Raw genomic sequence first — 19,546 nt, forward strand, 5'->3', positions numbered from 1 at the left:
AAAATATGTACGAGTTGTAGCAATTAACCTACATGCACATTTATAATTCTAGAAAATGGACAGCGTATTACATTCAAAGACTGGATCTGATAGACCCAAATTGCTTAAAACATCAGTTATTGAAGATGTCCCCATGGGACTTTGAGAAACCATTTAACAGATGAAAGTACATTTTGAAAAGTTTGACCTTACAGGCAATCATAAAATGAATCAAAACAGTTCTTTCCTCCCCTGAAATGTACAGAGCCCATCTGTATCTAATCCAGTAATTATAGACTGAGTTCAATTACCTTTTCAAACTTGGAGCAGACTGGAGACTAGGCAGTGAACAAACATAGGGTTTTGTCTAGACCTCAATTGACCACAGTCTAAAACTTGAATTTATATCTAATTTTATTTTTAGCTTCGTTTGATAGTTTTTAAAGGATATATTTTGCTACTTAGTTGCTAGATCATGAAAGTTTTTTTACTTCTTGACCTAGTGTTTACAGCTACATTTTTATCCCAGTGAAGTTAATAAAATGACACCAAGTCCTAAGAGTTTACTGGAAAAATAATTTTAAATGTAACAAAAGTGGGTTAACAAGCTCCTTTGAGTCTTTAATATTGCTACAATGAAATTATGAAAGAATCTGAAAAAAATTAGGTAATTTATTCTCTGTGCTCGTATCTGTATATTTAATGTTCAGATTTAAAAAAACAAACAACTTTTTCTCTTTTAGAAAAATTAACGCCAAACCTACCTGACTGCAATATTGCCAGTAGTTGACACAGGTTAGAAACTATGCTGAAAACAGGGTTTTAACCATTTCATTAATTTATTTCAGTTGGAGCCAACAGGCTATCCATCAGCCATACAGACAGTGTTAAAGAATACATGCACAGCTCCAAGTTGTGGCAGCTAGTATAGGTTATTCCTTTGACCGCTGAGCTGAAGCCCAGGCATCTTCTGATATTATCCCACAAATGAAACAAAGCACATAATATACATCTTGTTGAGAAGTATCTTGTGCTGCGTTCACTGTCTGACATAACAACATTGCCAGCATGATGTTCTTACTTGTTAGGTGAGGGTTTATGTGCAACCTTCACTTGAAAAGCGCTCTTTGCAGTAAAGATGTGTGTAGTTTGCAGAAACCGACTGCAGTGTGCAAGACTTTTGTTGTTCCAATGGTACAGTTCCTATCTCTTGAGTAGCAGTGGAAGAACAGTGATTAAGGACAGAATAAACACTGTATTTTTAACTTATAATTGTGCAGGGTGCTTTTGATGAAATGGCATCTCTTGGCAAGTGAAGGCTATGGTCATTGGTGCGTTTAGTTTAACTTACTGATTCTTAATAGTAATCAGTATTTTGTAGCAGTTGTTGTAATTAGTTAAGAGGGTGGTTCATGATGACTTCCAAGTCAACACGTATTTAGCAAATAAGGCATACTGTTCCAATGAGTGGTAAATTTAATGTGACAAGCAGGAATCTTTTGATGTGTAATTGGTTTTCCTTGTAACACTTGAGAAAAAACTGATTTAATGAAATGTTGTGTAACTGTAAAGCTGAGAGGCCCGAGAGATTGCAGTGATTATTCTGAATGTATCTTGTCTCTATATTTTGTACGTATGGGAAGAGTTCTCTAATATTTGTCTTCTGGTTTTTTGTAGTGTAGTTTTCTGGATGAATAAGTGTTCTGAAAAGGTAATATGGAAATATATCAAATTATTTTCATAATCATAATTTTAAAGCAAAATCTGTAATAGTATATGATGAGGAAATGTGGTAGGTTTTGGTATATAACATCAGTTTGGGTTTTTTCCTTTCAAAAAGGGACTGTCATGCACTCAGAAGTCAGGAAGTCCAGTCTTCAGTTTCAGTCCTTCATCAAAATCCTATTTACAAAAGTACTGAGAACTTATTGTTTCCTCCCTGCCTTAACTCCACATCAGGAGCTAAGAAGGGCTTTCAGCTGTTGTTAATGGCAAATGTCATAATCTGCTGTACAATCATATTTGTATTAGTAGATTTATCGTAGGAGATAGGGTCATATGCTGTCTGAAAACATTGAGCGCTGCCAGTAAGCCCCTAGCACTTTTTTCCTACTCTTTACCACAAGAAATCTTTACCATAAGAAATAAAGAATTCACCTGGACATTCTGGTACAGTTTATGCTGCCATTCAACATACCACCAGGCTTTGTAATTGAAAGTAAGGATAGTTGATATAAATTTCTGAGTTTTTGATTTATCTAATAAAAATGTATTATAGCTTCATAGGAAAAGGCCACTACATCCAGGATGCTGAATCTGTTCCTTGTGCTCCATTTCATTTCATAGGGCCTCAGTGTTGTACAGAACTTCAGAAACAAAAGCATTTTAGACCAACAGCTAAAATGAGTATGTTCTGAGAGTAAACTAGGGCAATGCCTTTAGTCTGTAGGTTATCTGAAATGAGAAGTCTAGATTTTTGCACTGTGTTTAGTCTCATCTAGATTATTCTAAGGTGTAGTGACATTCCTCCTCTCACCCCAAATGCAAAGGCTGCTAACAGTAATCGTTAAGAGTAATGCCTGCTACAATAGACAAAAATTGTATTACAGGAAAAATGACTGTTTCATAGTCTCTCTGAAGATTTTTTCATGACCTTATCAACCCTCTGTTTAGCAAAAGGACTTTGGTTTGTGACTGTTGAAAGAAACTACTGAATTTCAGTTAAGAAGTCACATTCAACTAAGAGTGCCTAATAGATTTTCTGCCACGTGCATTGCATATACTTTATATTTGTAATGTAAAGAGAAAAACAGTCAGTACTATTATTTTTTAAGAAACAGCTATGTTTTCCATTTAATGGAAGGAGAAATTTAAAAAGTGAAAGTATTTGTCCTTTGTGCTTCAGTGGATATTTTTGTCTCGACTGTTTCCAAACCAGATTACTTAAGTCAGCTCTTACAATTGTATGTACGTCCTCTGCCTCCGAACCAGGTGGAGAGCATGCATCTTTTAACTGCCTCTGTTCAAGTAAATGCATTATTTTTCCTTGTAGGGTCATTTTTAAATCTAAAGGGAATATTAACCGTATTATAATCCCTGGACTTGACTTTGGCAAAAATACTGGCTCCTCAGGAGTCGCCGCATTGTCTCCTGTTTCTCTCATTTAAAAGGAGCAGCTTTCTTTTGCCTTCACTTGTTACTTCCAACTCTTACTGTTTTTGAGAATGTGTGCTTTTATTTCTGGCTCTGCGTGTTGTATTTCATCATAGCTCTTTGTTGAAATCCCTCTCTCACAATTTTAGTGTCACTGATTTCTTATTGTTGGTATTTTCTTCTTCATTTGCACTCCATTTGATTCCTTTGTTAGTGTATTTGTTTCCTGATTTTCTACCAGCACATATCACAGAATTAATAGTTGCTTGTTTATTTAAATGGTAAGAAAACTTTAACTGCAGGAAGATTAAATTGTTGCCCACAAATATCTAGTCATTTTACTTTCTTTCTGCAGCAGAAGGCAGGCTTATTCTTTTTGTTGCTGTCTAATTTGTCTTGTAAGACAAAGAAATTAAAAGCAAAAGGGCAGTCCATGTGAAGGTCTAATCTATATAATCAATTTTTCCTTTGTCTTTTTTTCCCTTTCTTGTCTTACTTGCTCTTCTTGACTCCATTCATATGATTGATTAGTATTAATAATGGCTACTAATTAAGCAATAAAAAGATGCATGCAGTCATTAAAGCTATGTGCTTTTATTTTCTAAGGTGCAGATTCCTCAAATCAGTTTAAATACAAGAAAAATAATGTCAAGTTACTTAAACTGCATTAAAAGTCACAGTTCAGCTAATCGGATCCAGTGAAACTAAATATAACTAAACAAAATTACATTAGTAAAACTTTCTGTTTAGACAACAGTTTTTATTTTCATTCTCTGTTTTTCCATCATTAGTCATTTTTGGCTGTCTATTCCATGCTTATTGATGCTGTAGTCATATCAGACAGACACTTGAGTTGCTTATTGCAGAAACAGTGTTTGAATCATTATGAAGGGGACTGAAGAACATTCAGGACAAAAAAGAAAAAAATACCTTCAAACTGGTTTAGATATTGTGACTTTCAGTATCTGCATTGCTGCTATACAGTTATACAGTGCATTCAACAATATGTGTTTCCATTGGTATAATGTTAGAGCTGTAGACATTTGAAATTGTGCTGTTGTGTGGGGGAAAAATTATAATTTTGGAATGCACTGGTTATAATGCTGATGTGCCAAGGAGTAAAACATTCTATCAAAAACATGAGGTCATGTTAATCCTCTCTTTGCTAGCATATATATAGCATACAGTGTTTTGTTTAGGTTCTTTTGAACACTTCTAAGAAGAGTATTTTACATCCTAATAGATTTAATTATTGGTTTGGGGGGTTTGCTTCTTTCCCCCTATTAAGTGTGTTTTTATTTTATTACACTAAACAAGGGTCCCGTTCTTCCAAGTACATGTTAGCTCATGTGTCTCTGGTATCTGTCTTGCATTTGCACTGAAAATATAATTATTGCTTTAGCCAGGACATGGTTTTTGGTTTGGTTTGTTGTTTTTTTTTTTAAATTTGTTACCTCAGACCATGCCCTTCTGCTGCCATTTTTTTTCTCTCTTCCATCTTCAATTCTTCCCTTCCTTTACTTTTCAGTGTTGCTCTTACTTTTTTTCACCTCTGTGCCACAGTGAGCTTTACCAGCTCCTGCTCAATCTACTCATACAGTCAGATATCTGCTTGATATTTACCATGGAATCTTGACTAGTCTCCTTATGGCAAATTCTCTTCACAGTATTAAGCTTTCATGTTTTAATTCTGATTCATAGCCTTAAAATTTTCATCTTAAAGTTGCTAGTGAGATAGCTCCCCAGTGGGGATGTACCTCATGTTTACCTTTTTCTCCCTAAGTACATCATGCCAGTGCATGGGCAGAATACTGAAATACTGATGAAGTATATTTCAGTAATACTGACTCATCAGTAATGCAGAGCAGAACTGTGGAACAGTGGTATGACATCTGTAAATCAGGTGTTTGTAAGCCAAATACAAGCTGGAAAATGTAGTGTCACCTCTGACCTTGATGTGAGAGATTGTTCACAGAATTCATGAGAGCTGTGAAACATTGGTGTGGCAAATGGCAGTAGCATTTTACTCTAACCTTGGGTAAAAATTCTATATAAACCAGTGTCCATCTGTGAGAGACGAGACAGTTGTCTCCCTCATCTGAGCAGGACATGACACCATCTTAGAAGAGATACTCCTATTCCTACATATGCATATCTGCTGAAACACAAGTATTTTCTATCCAGTTGCTTTGTTATTTCCACTGCAGTGCAGTAGCATTTAGCTACTGAAGCCCAGCCTGAGCAATCTAGTTGTTATGGTAAAAGGCACAGAGGTAACATCGATTTCTTCACTGTGTACAGGTTTGTGAGACACAGTGAAACTGCTTGATGGACACTGAATCTCTAACACAAGGCTTCTTAGTAACTCTTACAGCTTAATCTATAAACTTGTAGACAGTTTAGTTTGTATGTGTTTACTTGTTGACATGGTGGTGTTTTAGTTACTTGATGGTTCCTTCTTGCCCTATATGCTACAGCAATGCCCTTATGTAGATTAGCAGAAAGTTGTGAAAAGTAAGGCCTCTATGAAAACTGTAACATCTTTGAAATGTTCATGTGCTGCAAGCTATTGAAAAACTGATGTGGCCTATAAAATGTGTCTTAAAAAGTCGAGAGGGGGGAGGGAAGCAGTCCCTGTTTTATTATTTCTAGCAGGTTATTTCAAGTAAAATCAGAACTCAAATTCATTTTGCAAAATAGTTTTTTAATTGATTTTGTCTTCTGAAGCTCATCGGAGTTTACAGAATAAGCACAATCTCTTTCTTCCCACTGATAGTTAACATGATCTTATCTCATTGTACTTAGGTGCTGGATAACTGAAGTGTGCACTCACTGCAAAGTACTTCTGAACATAAATCTGTCAATAAATACAAGATGTGGCAGCGTGTGTTTCACCATCTTGCTGCCTAAGATTGTGTCAGAGCTGGCTGGGCTCTCGGCTGTATTTATAGTCAGTAACTTCAGAATGGAGACTGTGTTGCTTTCCTGAGCAGCCATGGAGATAACTCCATAGTTTACAGCCCTTTCTTTTTGGAGGCCCTTTGGAGTTGACTGCTGGCTGAAACCTCAGCCTGGATGCAGCAGTACCCAGTGATCATATGTCTCAGTGCAGGTGCTGTTTCCTTTTTTTTCAGCCAACCCTTTTCTTTCCTCTTCTTGTGTGTCAGTGCTAAGTTTTTGCCTTAGTGTTTTTTGGTTTGTTCCTGTGTTCTCTCCCTATTTGTACACTGTGTATTTTATCTTCTGTGGATTCATACCATCAAAAAGCTACATACTACATTAAGTTGTGGGTTCCTATGAATTTGAGGCTTTGTAGAGATAGACATAATGCTTTCAGAAGAGTAGTACATTGCAGAGAGAGGTAGCCTATTACAGTAAACAGATGAGTTAGGACACAGGAATGGACTGTTGTATTTTCAGGTGTCTTGTATGGCATTGCAAAATTCACTTAATTGAGTCTCTTCTTTCCTATTTGTATTAAAAGCCAAGCTTTCTTATATCCATGTGAGCCTTGAGTTTGACTGAGTCTCCTAGATCATTCTCCTTTATGGACTGGGGTAAGAGGAGGAGACCAGAAGCTTGTATCTCCCATGTTAGCATTGTTTAGGATGGTACATATTCATGTGCCTTATTACACAGTTGCTTAGCCGGCCCCAAATTGCATCCAAGTTTCTTTTCTGCTGACTAATAATAGTGACATTGCAAGAGCAAGTATCGATTTGGCCTGTTATGCCTCAGGCCCTAAATGTGTGCTATTTTGACATATTTTTGCTATTGCTGCTAAGGATCATTGCTAGATATAGAGGTTTTCATAAATCTCTCTGGTAAGAGGAGCATATTGTACATTCAGTGTCATCAGGCTTTGAATGCAGATGGAAGAAACAAAAATCTTTCCTGGGAGGGTGTATGTGGGGGGAGGATGACAGGAGCATGTGACTCACCTTTTCTGTGAGACAGGAGGTTACTTTCCTGGGAAAAGTTGCCTACATCCTGTGTTTGAGAGATGACTTTGGAGGGAGCTCATGTTACAATGTTGTCGGTGTGCCATTGTGCTACCTTTGTTTTCTTGATGGTAAAAGTTAAAGCTGTTGTAAGTAACACTTTGGTTTCTGGCTGTGAATTAAGAGCCAAGTTCAGGTTTTGCTCACATGAGGTTTTACAGGGCGATCTATGGACAAAAGTATTTGGAGTAAACCAGTAGCACTACAAATTGTAGTCTAGTTGGATTGATAAGGGCATCCTAGAACTGTTCATACTTTGGAGTAGAGAATGTTGTTGTTTTATGTATTGACAACAAAAATCTACTCTTTGAAATCAATGCTTTTGTAAGAGTTGCCCTTTTTATGTTCAGCTGTTTACTTCCTTCTTTAAAAGACCCTCAGTCAAGGAGGTAAGGGCAATGCCATACTGGAAACTCATCTCATTATCACAGACTGAGAAAAAACCTGAAGTTGTAATAAAGTTTTAAATTATGAGAAACAGTATGTTTTTCAGCTTTAAGTATCTTAGCAGCTTGCCTTGTTTTCAAATAGCAAAGCTAGACAGTGAGTCACCCTGTGTAGAGAGGCTTCCTGAGGACTTCAGAGTTGGTACTCTGGTTTAGGAGCAGTTACTGTCTTTTTAGAGACTTTTAAGCAGCTTAATTTTCTTTCTCTTCTTCAGTTATGTATATGTCATTGTATAACAGATAGAATAATTTGGTATAGAGTTCGGAGTTTAGCTTTCTAATATATAGAATATATATAGTTATTTATTTTTCTGATATGGTCTGATAATTTCCTATTGATATGATGGAGGGAGGCTTAGAAGAAGGCTTTATTTACAGGTAATGTAGCAGCCAGAAGTGCCACATAATAGTTTACCATAATACATATGGACATTAGAGAAATGATCTGTTAGGTTGTATTTCTTTTGGTAAAGATTCCTTCTGCTGTATACTTGTATATTTTTCACAACTTATGTTAAATTTATGTGGCTGTTACACGTGTTCCCACATGAAACTATTTCGATTTATTGTGATGTGAAAAATTTTCTAGGTTTTGGGCTATGATTTTGATGTTATATTGTGAAGCATATCAGTGTTTCCTCATGTGAACTTCAAGGTTTTTTTCCTTGCTTTTTGAAAATACAGTAAATGCTGATGCTCTTTTAGCTCTTACTTAACTGAGCTATAAATATGTAATTATTTAAACCTTGAAGTTCTTCTTGCATAATTATTGTTTTTCAGGGTCTGCATGCTGAATGTTTCATGCAACCTTGTAAATACTTTTAGTCTATAAGAAACACTTTTTCCTGAACATAAGGTCATTTTTTTAGGTATGCTGACATAAAAAAAATGTTTCCCAGTATGTGCTGCTTCTCTGCTATTCCCAAACTTTTCATATGAAAAACTCATAAAAATTTTTGTGTTGTTTTCTTGTTGGCCTCACAATGTCATAGGAGTTTTTCATTATTGTTCTTATCATTAAAAATGTTTCTTATATTTAACTTAAGCTTCTTCAACCTAAAAAGTCTTTACTTCATTTCTTACTGATTGACATCTATCTCCAGTAAAATACTCAGCAATCTGAATGCTTTGTTCAAATTGGTTAAGTGAGTATGATTAAGTTGTAACAAGTAGCCCATCAAGTAAAATCTTACAACTGCATACAAAGCTGTCTGTTGAATTAAAAAAAAAACCAGAAACCCAACTTTCATTTGCAATAGCAGTGTTCTGATTTTCATTAAATAAATTATGTTTTACTCTATTTTGTTTAAACTCAAGATTAATTTCTATGGTTACAATGGATATAAATCTCTAGATTGCTTTTAAAAGGGATTGTTTATTCAGAACAAGGCTGACAGTCTCTCCTTAAGAGAAGCTATTACTTAATTTTATTTTTCTAAGTTTAAATGCTTAAAAAATATTTGTAATGATACCCCAAAGGCATCATAAAAATGTAAAAATAATTATACTCTAAAATTACCAAAATTACAGGAAATGGACATTTAAAAAATCTTACTGAGATTCATGGCTGAGAAAAAGTGAGAAAGGAAAAGTGCCTTATTTCACAACTTAAATTCTTGTCAGGAGTTTCTGCTTTCAGTGATTAAAAATACATTTTAGAATTGTCAGCATTACTCAGATGTGAAAGAATAGCATTGATGTCCCTTTTAATTACAGCTAAAGCTTACTGCTCCCAAATTCTGCAAGCACTTTCTTGGGAGAAGTTTCTACATGACTATCTACTGGATTTTTTTCAAGTAGAAATTATTCTCCCCCATGGTTGGGGGGGACCATTTTTTTTCATAGGCCAAACTAGTTGGCAAATACCCCTGGATAGATCAAACCAACATGAATAGCATTTTGTGTGAACAAACGCAGGGGTCCAGAGACACTTTTTCATGCCACATCGTATGTTACCTTTGGAAGCTAATGGTCATTTGGTAGTTAATAGAAATATGACAGAGCGATGTACTCTAAAGGAAGGTATTTTTCTTAGACATTACAGCTGGACTTCAGTCATGTCAGAAGATCTTGAGTGGGGATGAAGTAAGGTGCCTTTGTTCTCAGTGGTGCTTCAAGGCCAGTTTGTGCTTCAATAAACTTATAGCCCTTGCTGTAGAGTTAGAACCTGTCATGGTTTGCCTTTTATTACCTTTTTTAGAAGATGCTTCTATTTCTAAAGAAGGGGCAGCATGGAGGGAACAGGATAATATTAGCTGACTGGCTTTCAGACTAACTCTGTTAGCATCCCTGTCCACTCCAAGAGTTATTAAAAGGATTTTTTTTTTTTTTTTTTTGCTACTGTTGTTTTCCTCGCCTCAGTTTAGCCAGATTTTTTGCTCTTATAAGGACTAGTGGAAAAGAGTTATTTTCCCTAGGGATGGAGGAGGGATTTTTTTGTTTGGTTCTACTCCTAGGTGCTATAACAGAGGAATAGTAGCTTGCTTGGAAAATGCAGCAAAGCGGTCCATTTGAAGTGGAGCGGCACAGAAGAGATCTCTGTGCCTGATTGAGAAACTCTGTCTAGATTTACCGAAGACATGAGCAGCCTCTATCTGTGCGTCACTCCACATCAGCCGCATAAGGATTTACAGTGACCAGGGCCCCGTAAGTTCCTAAGGTTTAGGGCAGATGATCTAGGTCTTGGGGTTTCCTGTTACATGGAGGTTGGGGGGAGGGTCCTTTGTCTTAATTTTTCTGCCAATACTGTGAAGCACTTGGATGAAAATCTTAATGTGTACAGAATTAGCTTATTTCCAGTATATTTATTTGATTTTGTGCCTGATGTATACATGTTTTTTAGGTAAGGAATCATAAACTTCTCATTTCTGACTGGGCATTTTCTTGGTCTAGCCCAGTATTTTAAGGGGGAGAAGCTTGTTCAGCATAAATGCTAGAGCAACCACTAAAGTAATGTTTCATTTGCGTAATACAAAAGAAGGTACTGCAATGTAATGAAAGGATTTTGCGCTAAGAACGCTATTGTACTGATGATGAAAATCCAGAAAAATACTTGAACACTGAAACAGAATGGTGCTTGTCCCCCTGAATCTTATTTGACAGAGGGTAGGATTTTGAGACAGAGTAAGTGCTGTGTCAGTTCATGCTGATCAGTGTATAGGTGTATTAGTGTAAATACACCAAAAATGTAGAACTCTGAAGGAAAAGGGCCTGGCAGAGGAGCGTGGGACTGCGGCATGTGAGGGAGGCTCCAGTCCGGCCGTGGCTTTGGCAGAGAGCATGTCGGCACAGCTGATGCCACAGGCTCCACTGCTCTGGTGCCCTGTGATGGCTCTGCTGAAGCAGATTCAATTTAGTCCCTAAGTGAAGCACATGCACATGTAACTCTTTTGCATTGCAAAAGCTTGGATTCTGAACTTTGTAATGATGGTCAGACAGAGTAACCTTTTATTACTGTGTATCTGTTAAATGAGACTAGAAATCTCTTTATATTGTAAAACATCTTTGAGTGAAGAACACGTAGTACTAAATGAGTTCAGACTGTGAGAACAAGGGACAAGAAAAATATCTCTTACAGAAAGACACAAGCAAAGTTGAATGCCGTTACTGAAAGGTTGTAAATGGAGCGTTTTGAACAGCAATGGTAAAGGCCAATTATTGCAAATATGTATTTTGACCAATTTACTTTTATCTCTCAACCAAAACATTCACCACAATTGTTGTGGGGGTTTATATTTTAGTCGATGAGGTTTTGGATGATTGTGTAAAAATATAAATGTTAACGAAAGTTATGATTAGAGTTGGACAATAAACAAGAAAAAGGGAAATAGTAGGTTTTATTAAAATCAGATGTTGCCTTTTTTTATTGAAAGTATTTGTTGACACAGAATAAATGAAGACTGGTTACTAAAAACATATAGCATGATGTTACATTGTAGAAAACCTATTGTTAATATTTTTTTGGAGGTCACCTCATGGTCCTATTGACTCTCTACAGACCATTTTCAGAGTATTTAGATGTGGTTCTGGATGTGCAGGTATCAAACCAGTGTGTTTCCTACAAGACCTAAGAAAACAGTGACAAAATTAACACAGACCTCTTTATCTTAAATTCTGTGTGTATTATATTTTTCTGGTTCACAATTAAAATTCAGTGTTTATAAGTAATTAGCCTATAAAATAAGGTTTTTTTTTCTGTATTTATAAATGCCTGAAATACAAATAGTTAAAATTGTTATAAGAATATACAATATGCTTTAGGATAATTTCAATCTTAAAAAAAAGTTCAATGGCTTCAAAATATTTTTTCTGTACAGTTGGAGTTTGCTGTAGATACCCTACACATTTTTAAAACATACAGCAACCCCATCCCAAATAGCACCCCAGTAAAACCTTGATCCAGTGTTAATACTGGTACTTTCAGTCTTTATTGTGGTCAGTGGAGAACTGAAGCTTTCTAACCCTTAAGTCTAAATTTTGCTTTACTCTTATTAGAAGAGTCTTGAACGAAAAATGGTTTGCAATTGTGTCACAAAATTCCAAAAATAATGTCTTCGTCATGCACTTGACCAAATTTTATGCCAACTCTGGATTATTATTAAGGAAAGCCTAGGAAGATGAAATGTTAGGCTTTTAGGCTGATAGCGAGTTCTTTACTACCAAATTTTCCACTTTGTATAATAAATAGTAAAAAATCAGAATAACAAAGTGCAGATCTAAAGTGCACTTTAGAGGCTAAATATTTCAAATGTGAACTAACAGTAGCAAAAATCAGTGAGACATTTTTTGAACCATAGGCAGTATTTATAAATATATGCTAAGTAAAGCAGAAATTAAAAAACAAAAAATATTTTCTTTAAAAGCAAACTGTTTTTTTTCTTTACTGTGCAAGACAGTGCTTTTATACCTTTTCCTTTTTGCCAATTTGATATTAAGTAAAAGGAAGTATTTTCTGGTTCAGACCAGGTGTTAGGAAATTGGCTTTGCTTCTTACTGCAGTTTAGAGGTTTCTTAATCGGTTTGGTAATGATCACTGAATATTGCCTGTGGTATTCTGCAAACAGCTTTTATCTTCCGATATCCCACAATGGCTAATGCAAATTTTTGCAGTGATTCCTCAAAATTTTACTTTGGTTTTTGTTTTATAAAAAAGTGGTATTTTAAAATTAGAAAAATACTGATAATATTACACATTTTTATTTTTAAAATCTTTTTAAAGTTTGTACCATCTTTACCTTGAAGAGTCAAAATGCTTCAGTCTTCATTTACATGGGTTTTAATTCAATTAATTCAATTTTGAATGTTCTTATCCCATGTGCCACACATTTTATTATACAACACCCCATTCTTGGTTATGTTAATTCCTTTGCTCTGAATGCAAGACTACTAATAAAATGCAATTAAAATGCTTCCCTGCCTGTTGCTGCTGTAACATATATGCTGATGTAAAGCAGAAACTGAACAAAGTCACAATTTTCCTGAGATTAGAGGTAGCCAGGCTGGCTGTCTCCTCGCCTCCTGCTACCCGCTTCCAGCGTCAGGCCACCCCCATGTCACAGTTTAGATATTATTTTTCTTTTGGGTTTCAGATTACGAGAGCAATTGATCTGCGTGACCTATTTTAGAAACTTTCACGTTTGCTGGGGAAACCTAAACCAAATGTATCCCCTCAAGAGACAAATCAGCTGAAAACTGGCCAGTTGAGGCATGTAGGCAGCCAGTGCTCCTCTGCAATGAATTCTGGTAGGACAGCACCACCTCATGGCCTACTAAGAAGTCACCATCCAAACCCTTTTAAGCAACAGTTTTCACAACTTCAGCTCTGAATTTAGTCTTTGGTTTAATTGGTTTAATCTTTGTTGCATGTCACTGTAGCAGGGAATTATATAATTTCGTCTTTAGAAGGTTTCAGTTTCTGAAGTACAGAATCTAGGTAATGTAAGTAATGGTATTTAAAAACAAAATCTTGTCTGTTATTAGGCAACATCCTGCAGGAGCCTGTGTGAATTCAGTGGGCTGACAGTGCTTAAAATATAGCCCCGAAGGAAGTTGTGTGGGACCTGGCCTTTCATGAGTTATATTTTTTAAAAGTTCATAACTCTATCTAATCAAAGGTAGTTTGTAGTGGAAAACTTCTCATAGGAGTAACTTCTACATCAAAACCTTTCTAACTAGCCTTTCCCAACTGTAACAGTTTAGGTAAGAGCGCAAGCTCTTAACTTTAAAATTTATTTTATATAAATTGGGTTTCTGTTTATAGTATCTATTCTGTTTGGGTTTTATTCCAGATTTCTGAAAATGTTTGCCTTCATTACATGCACTAACCATGGAAAATTTCCTCTTTTTAAATATGGTTTAGACATTTGGAACCAATCTTTTTTGTAATAAAAATGAGTTTATGTTCTTACACCAATTACTGTATCTCGGCCTAGTACTGAGACTGTAATTTTATTTTGGTCGGAAACATGCAGTCCCTGTACATCACATAAGGTGTTATTGACAGTTTTAATTTCTTCTGAAATAGGCAGTGGGTATGTTTGGGTTGACTGTATGTTTGGAATAAAAAATGTGTTGGATGTCTAGATACTTGTATTATAGCAATCTTAAATTTGCTGCTCTTTGAAGAGGTCGTTGTAGAATTTAGTTACCTTTTCATGGATCTGTAGATGGAATCTCCTTAGGTAAGACATTTGAAGATCAGGCTTTTTGGACATATTGAAAAATTAAATGTAAAACTTTTTTGTCTTACTAACCACAAAAAAAACCCCCTTCCATCAGCAGTGCTTGTCAATGCTGCTGAATCAACAGTAAATGCCATGTCTCTTATGACTTTTGCAAGAGCCTTTCTATTATGTTTTGAGTTTAAAAATACTTAAAGTTTTCTTTAACAAAGTATATCTTATTTTAAAAATTCAAAATGGCAATATAGTGTGAAGTGTAACAGTCAATTTTATATGGTAGTAAATAGTTGCTTATTATTCTGATGGAAGAGTAAACTTGATAAAACACTATGTTTGTTCAGTGAAAATGACTATTCAGCACTGTCGAATTCTCTACAATATGTCACGGGAACCTACTCCAATCATTTTAATCGTAAACAATGCTGCTGCTTCTTGCAGTGGGTTAAACGTATGCAAATTGGAACCTACTGTTTCATGAGTGGTCAATTCTTTGTTGGGAGTGGAAAGAAATGTATGTATTGCTAAGATACTGAAGGAAGCATAGTCAGTGTCTTCGTTCTAAAGTATGTGCATCTTTGTTCTAAAGTATGTGCTGCTTTGGAGGGAATGCTTTCTGTTTCTCTTCTTATTTAAAAATATAGCCTGCTCTAAAACCATAAGAAAAATCTCTAAATAGAGGAACATCTACCATTTCTAGTGAAGGCCCCAAGTATAAACAGAGCTGTGCATGCCACCTGTGGTAGCAGATGGCAGCCATTCACAGCTTCCTTTTGTGTTGGACCTGCATTATATGCAATATTTGCTTTTATGTTTTAATAAAAGTTGTTTAAAAAACTATAGTGGCAACAAAACACGGATATATGCATTAAAGAAGTAATTTACAATGAAGATAAACTTTTAAAAGTGCAAACTGGAACCTAAAGTAACTTTTAAAAAGTTACATTACAGGCTTTAATGTGAATTTGTGGTGTTTTTTACTTGCATAGTGCTGACAATTTTGTTGCCACCCAGTGGAAAACTGCTGCTGCTTCACTGTACAGAATCAATTGGTGTTTCATGATCAGAACTAAATTTGGGAGTTTTTAAATAACATCTGGAGTCTCCAGCTTCAGTACCTGAGCTTAGGAGGTTATCATGTTTAGTTTCTTAAGTTATAACTAAATATACCTCCTTCCTATAACAGATGCATCTTTTAGGAAGTTCCTTACTGATGCTATCCAGCTTCTACTCTCCCTTGTGCTTATACAGGTATTTGTGGAGCTGAAATGAAAGAAACGGATTCTTTGTATTTGGTCTTAAATGTTAACCCTCATTTCCAGAAGAGTATTTTAAAAAAAAGTCATTTCAATGTTTTGGTGAGCAGTATTAACCCTCAAGGGGGTGCCAATGGGAATGGGAAGAGAAGAGGGAGAGCCTGGAGTTTGGTAATCAGTCTTCACTGTCAGAAAGAATGTAACCCTCCTTATTGTGGTAGTGAGCAGAAGCTCAAGAGCATGCTGTTAGCATAATGATATAACTGATGTTGGCAATACTGGGAGGAAAGGTGTTTTTTTCCCATGATTCTCATAAAAATATCAGTTTTATCTGGAAATTCAGTAGTGTTCTTCAGCATAAGGTAAGTTTAGTCTTAATGTAGTGCAAGTGCTGCAATTTCTCTAAGCCCTCCTATCCCTTCAGGGGAAAAATTAAATAATTTCATTATTTCAAGGTTGAAGAAGAGGCTTATTTCTCTGCTACAGGCTTTGTGAGAAGAAAGCTAATTTCCGGAGGCAGAGAATGGGAACCATGACAAGAGGCCAATACACAAATGTATTTGTGCTTTGTCTTCAAATTGCTTTCATCTATCCTTTTGATGGCTGTGTCAACTGGTGGTATAATTTTTTTGAAAACAGGCATATACAGCATAGGGACTTGCAGTTATGATGGATGGGTAATTGGAGTGGAAAAAATGGATATGCTGAAGTGAAAGTGGGATTTAAAATTGTTTAGGTCTACTTGAAAGATTAATTAGAGAAGATACAAAAAATGAGCCCAGAGGCAGTAAAAGGTGTGGAGGAGAGAGAGACTATCTCTACAAAGTCTTCCCTTTTGCAACAATTTTTTTGGCCAGTCAGGTTTGGCAAATTCACAAGGAGTTAACTAATGGTATTAAACACCCCCCCACCCCCCCAAGTTAAAATATTCTTTAGCTATGTAAATAAAAAGAGAATTAGAAAAAAAAGTGTATTTGTCAGGCAGCTGGAGTATAGATTAAGAATAGTTTAGGTATGGTCTCCAGGCTAAATAAGGTAAAAGCCATGGACCAGCAGGTCAAAAGCAAGATACATACTGGGAACCAAAGCACAGAATTGGAAATTTGTACAAAATCTCAGAACTTTAATGCAAATTGTGGTTACCAGATAATCTCTGGGTTGAGTTCAGACACAGTGAATTTGAGAAATCCCAAGTTCTGAAGGCAGCTATTTTCAATGAAAATACATTGAATTGAAGATGGTACCATTTGATCAGAGAGAAGCAAATTTAATGCCTATAATTAAGTTAGCAAAGGGAAACTGATAATGGCATCAGCGGGACCTGACCCAGAAGTAGTCCAGGATTCAGAAAAGATTTAGGGGGAAAAGATAAATAGAAAGGAAGATACAATTTGCTATCTTACTAAAAATGGGCTGTGCCCAACCAACTTGATGCTTTAAGAAGATTTGCTTTTCCATTGTTAAGATGACCTGGTGTCTGATGGTAAAGTGTCTGATAAAGTGCTCATGGGAAGTCTAGAGGAGATTAGTAGAGGAAAATATTAACAAGATGAATAAGCAGAAGCAATGCTTCTGTGTTTAAAAAAGTGTTGGGCTGAAGAGAGATTAATAGTGGAATTGCTTTTTGCATTCCCCAAAATAAGAGTAGTACTAAACAAGATGAGTTTTAAAATCAGTCCCGGAGTAAGATGGATTGGTAAAATTTACTGATGAGGGGATGATGAGGAAGGAGAGGGAGGAGCATGATATGTTACAGCAAGTGCTGAATGACTCTGGGGTCTGGAGTTGTGGGGAGAAGAAAGAAATTCAGCAGTAGAATAAGTATTTAGAGACCAAACCAAAGAATAAGCTTGACACAAATCAATGAAAATGGTAGAAGGTATTTCCAGGTGAGTTACAAAGTAAACTGAGTGAATGTCCTTCTAGTCATCTCCATTGGATGAATACAAACTGGAGCACATGCAAAGGAAAGTTATGGGTTAGGCAACTTCAGAACTATCTTGTGAGAAGAAACTAAAAGCTTGGGGTTGTTTCTCTGGGGCTACAGAAGTTAGCGGGGGATGGGATTATTGATGCATGCAGGGAAGTAGAGCTTTTAAGGGAAAGGACTGTTTTGAAGCAAGAACAGATAGTTGGTAATCAGTAAACCTGGAAATTTGACAGTTCTTATTCATAAGAGCAGCAGGATTCTAATAAAGACATTCAGTTGGAATAGGGAAATTCTTTATTACCTTTAGGCTGGAGCTTGATTATTTAGTAAAGAGTATATGGTGTGCCTCTAACCCCGAATAATTGCAGGTTGATGACCCTGGAGATATCTTCAAGATTTATATTTGTATGAGCAGGAATATCTTGTGTCTGCAGAAAGTTAAGCATTGTACAAAAAAAACCCCACAACACCCTATTTTTTGGATAGAATTCACATTCCCTTTAATGCTAGTGAGACCTTCTTTTTTGTAAAAATTGTTTAATTTTGTTGATATGGTAATGAAAAATTGAATTTAAAACTATGCCAGTAGTACATGGTAAGAAGTGGCAAAAGTGAAATAGCAGCAGTGCAGGATCACAGAAGATGCTGTTATAATTTGAGGGAAAGTAGAACAAGAAGTCTCACTTCTGATGCAAATCTTGGGAACTAAGAGCTTGATGCGAGTATGGGCATAATGGTGTCATTCTAAATTCATGAAAATAGCTTTACAAATGAAGGAGAGGCAAAGTGGGGTCAGTGCAATTCAAACACATGATGACAATTTTAGCCTAAATAGAATGCTCTTTGTGACTAGATGAATTAATTACTGTAAGACAGTGTTCTTGCTTGTCATTCTGATTCTTTCTGCTTGTTAATCACTCCTAAATTGTAGCTATTGCAGTAATATTAAGATTTATTACTTATAAAATTTTGCTAATCTATTTTCTAGTTTAGTGTTTGTTCACATATTGATGTAAATGGTTTGAAATGTTTCTTATTTTACATTTCTACACTTTGTCCTCTAGTATGTACTTTCTGCCTATTAAGTATTATTGTTCTACTGAAACACTGTATGACTGTTTTAAATGTTTACTTTCATAGTCAGCCTTAATTTACCTATTCAGCAAATTTCATGAGATACAAAGTCTGAGCTGAAAAAGAGATTACTATACAAAAAATAAGTTCCAGTGTCAATGAGAAGGAACATCTGTAGAATGGTTTAGCTTAGTCTTTGTGCCTCATTGATCTTGTAGTGATTTCAGAATTTCCCTTCTTACTGCTATGAAGGTGCTAGCACACTTTAGGAAACTTCAGATCTACTGGAGGTATTAACAGAACTCAGTCTGCTATGAATGGGATGAAATTTCCTGTGCTGTTAACATGGAAAACTTTAAATATGAAAACTGGGAAAATTCTTATTCAATATGATGAGTTGTAGTAAGAAAGAAACAGAGCAAATAATAATAGGGAAATGTATGTGTATTTATTTGCACAAGGAAACACTTACTTTTAGTTGTACAAATCACTGCGGTCTTAAATAGATTTTTTTTTTTTCCCCTCTTTTTTCAAAGAGCTGCTGACCTTTTGAAAAAAATAATTGGGAGAATTAATCTTCTATTTATCCAAACTATTCTGTGTTCTTTCTCTGTGGGTTTTTTTGTTTGTTTAATTACAGGGAACATTTGCATGAAAATAGGATTTTAAGACTTGAACAGCTTCTGATGCTTTTTCCCAGATACATGGAGTAAACTGCAGTTATTTGTAAACTAAAACAACTATTGTTTTGTAGAATTCCTTGCATGCTTTTTTATACTGAATTATTAATGAATATTTGAGAATATGCTTTAGAAAGGTTCACCTGCCTCCCCATTGAAAATATATAGTACTAATGTGTGTAATTCCAGTGCCCTCCTCCCCTTCCCCCCCATCATGTCTCCTTCAGGACCTGCCAAGGAAGTCATATTGGTGGTCATCTCATTTCTGTGGCCAATTAAAGTAGATTTCTGTAGTTCCTCCATTCTCTAATCTTATGCAACAACAAATCTTTTAAGTCAAAGTTTGCAAC

The 19,546-nt window shown here is 35.7% G+C and overlaps 1 protein-coding gene across 2 annotated transcripts in view; it reads left to right on the plus strand.

The window, feature by feature from the left end:
- Positions 1-19,546, plus strand: part of STX18 (syntaxin 18) — a 70,924-nt gene that overhangs the window by 16,703 nt on the left and 34,675 nt on the right. Inside the window, exon 2 of one of the 2 annotated variants that reach the window (XM_074865756.1) lies at positions 15,443-15,507. The exons of the other annotated variant lie outside the window; for it this stretch is intronic. The gene's annotated coding sequence lies outside the window, so the exon portion shown is untranslated. The remainder of the gene's footprint in view (positions 1-15,442; positions 15,508-19,546) is intronic. 2 annotated transcript variants of the gene reach the window in all.

Source organism: Strix uralensis, chromosome 4, assembly GCF_047716275.1.
Source record: "Strix uralensis isolate ZFMK-TIS-50842 chromosome 4, bStrUra1, whole genome shotgun sequence".
Lineage (NCBI taxonomy): Eukaryota > Metazoa > Chordata > Aves > Strigiformes > Strigidae > Strix > Strix uralensis.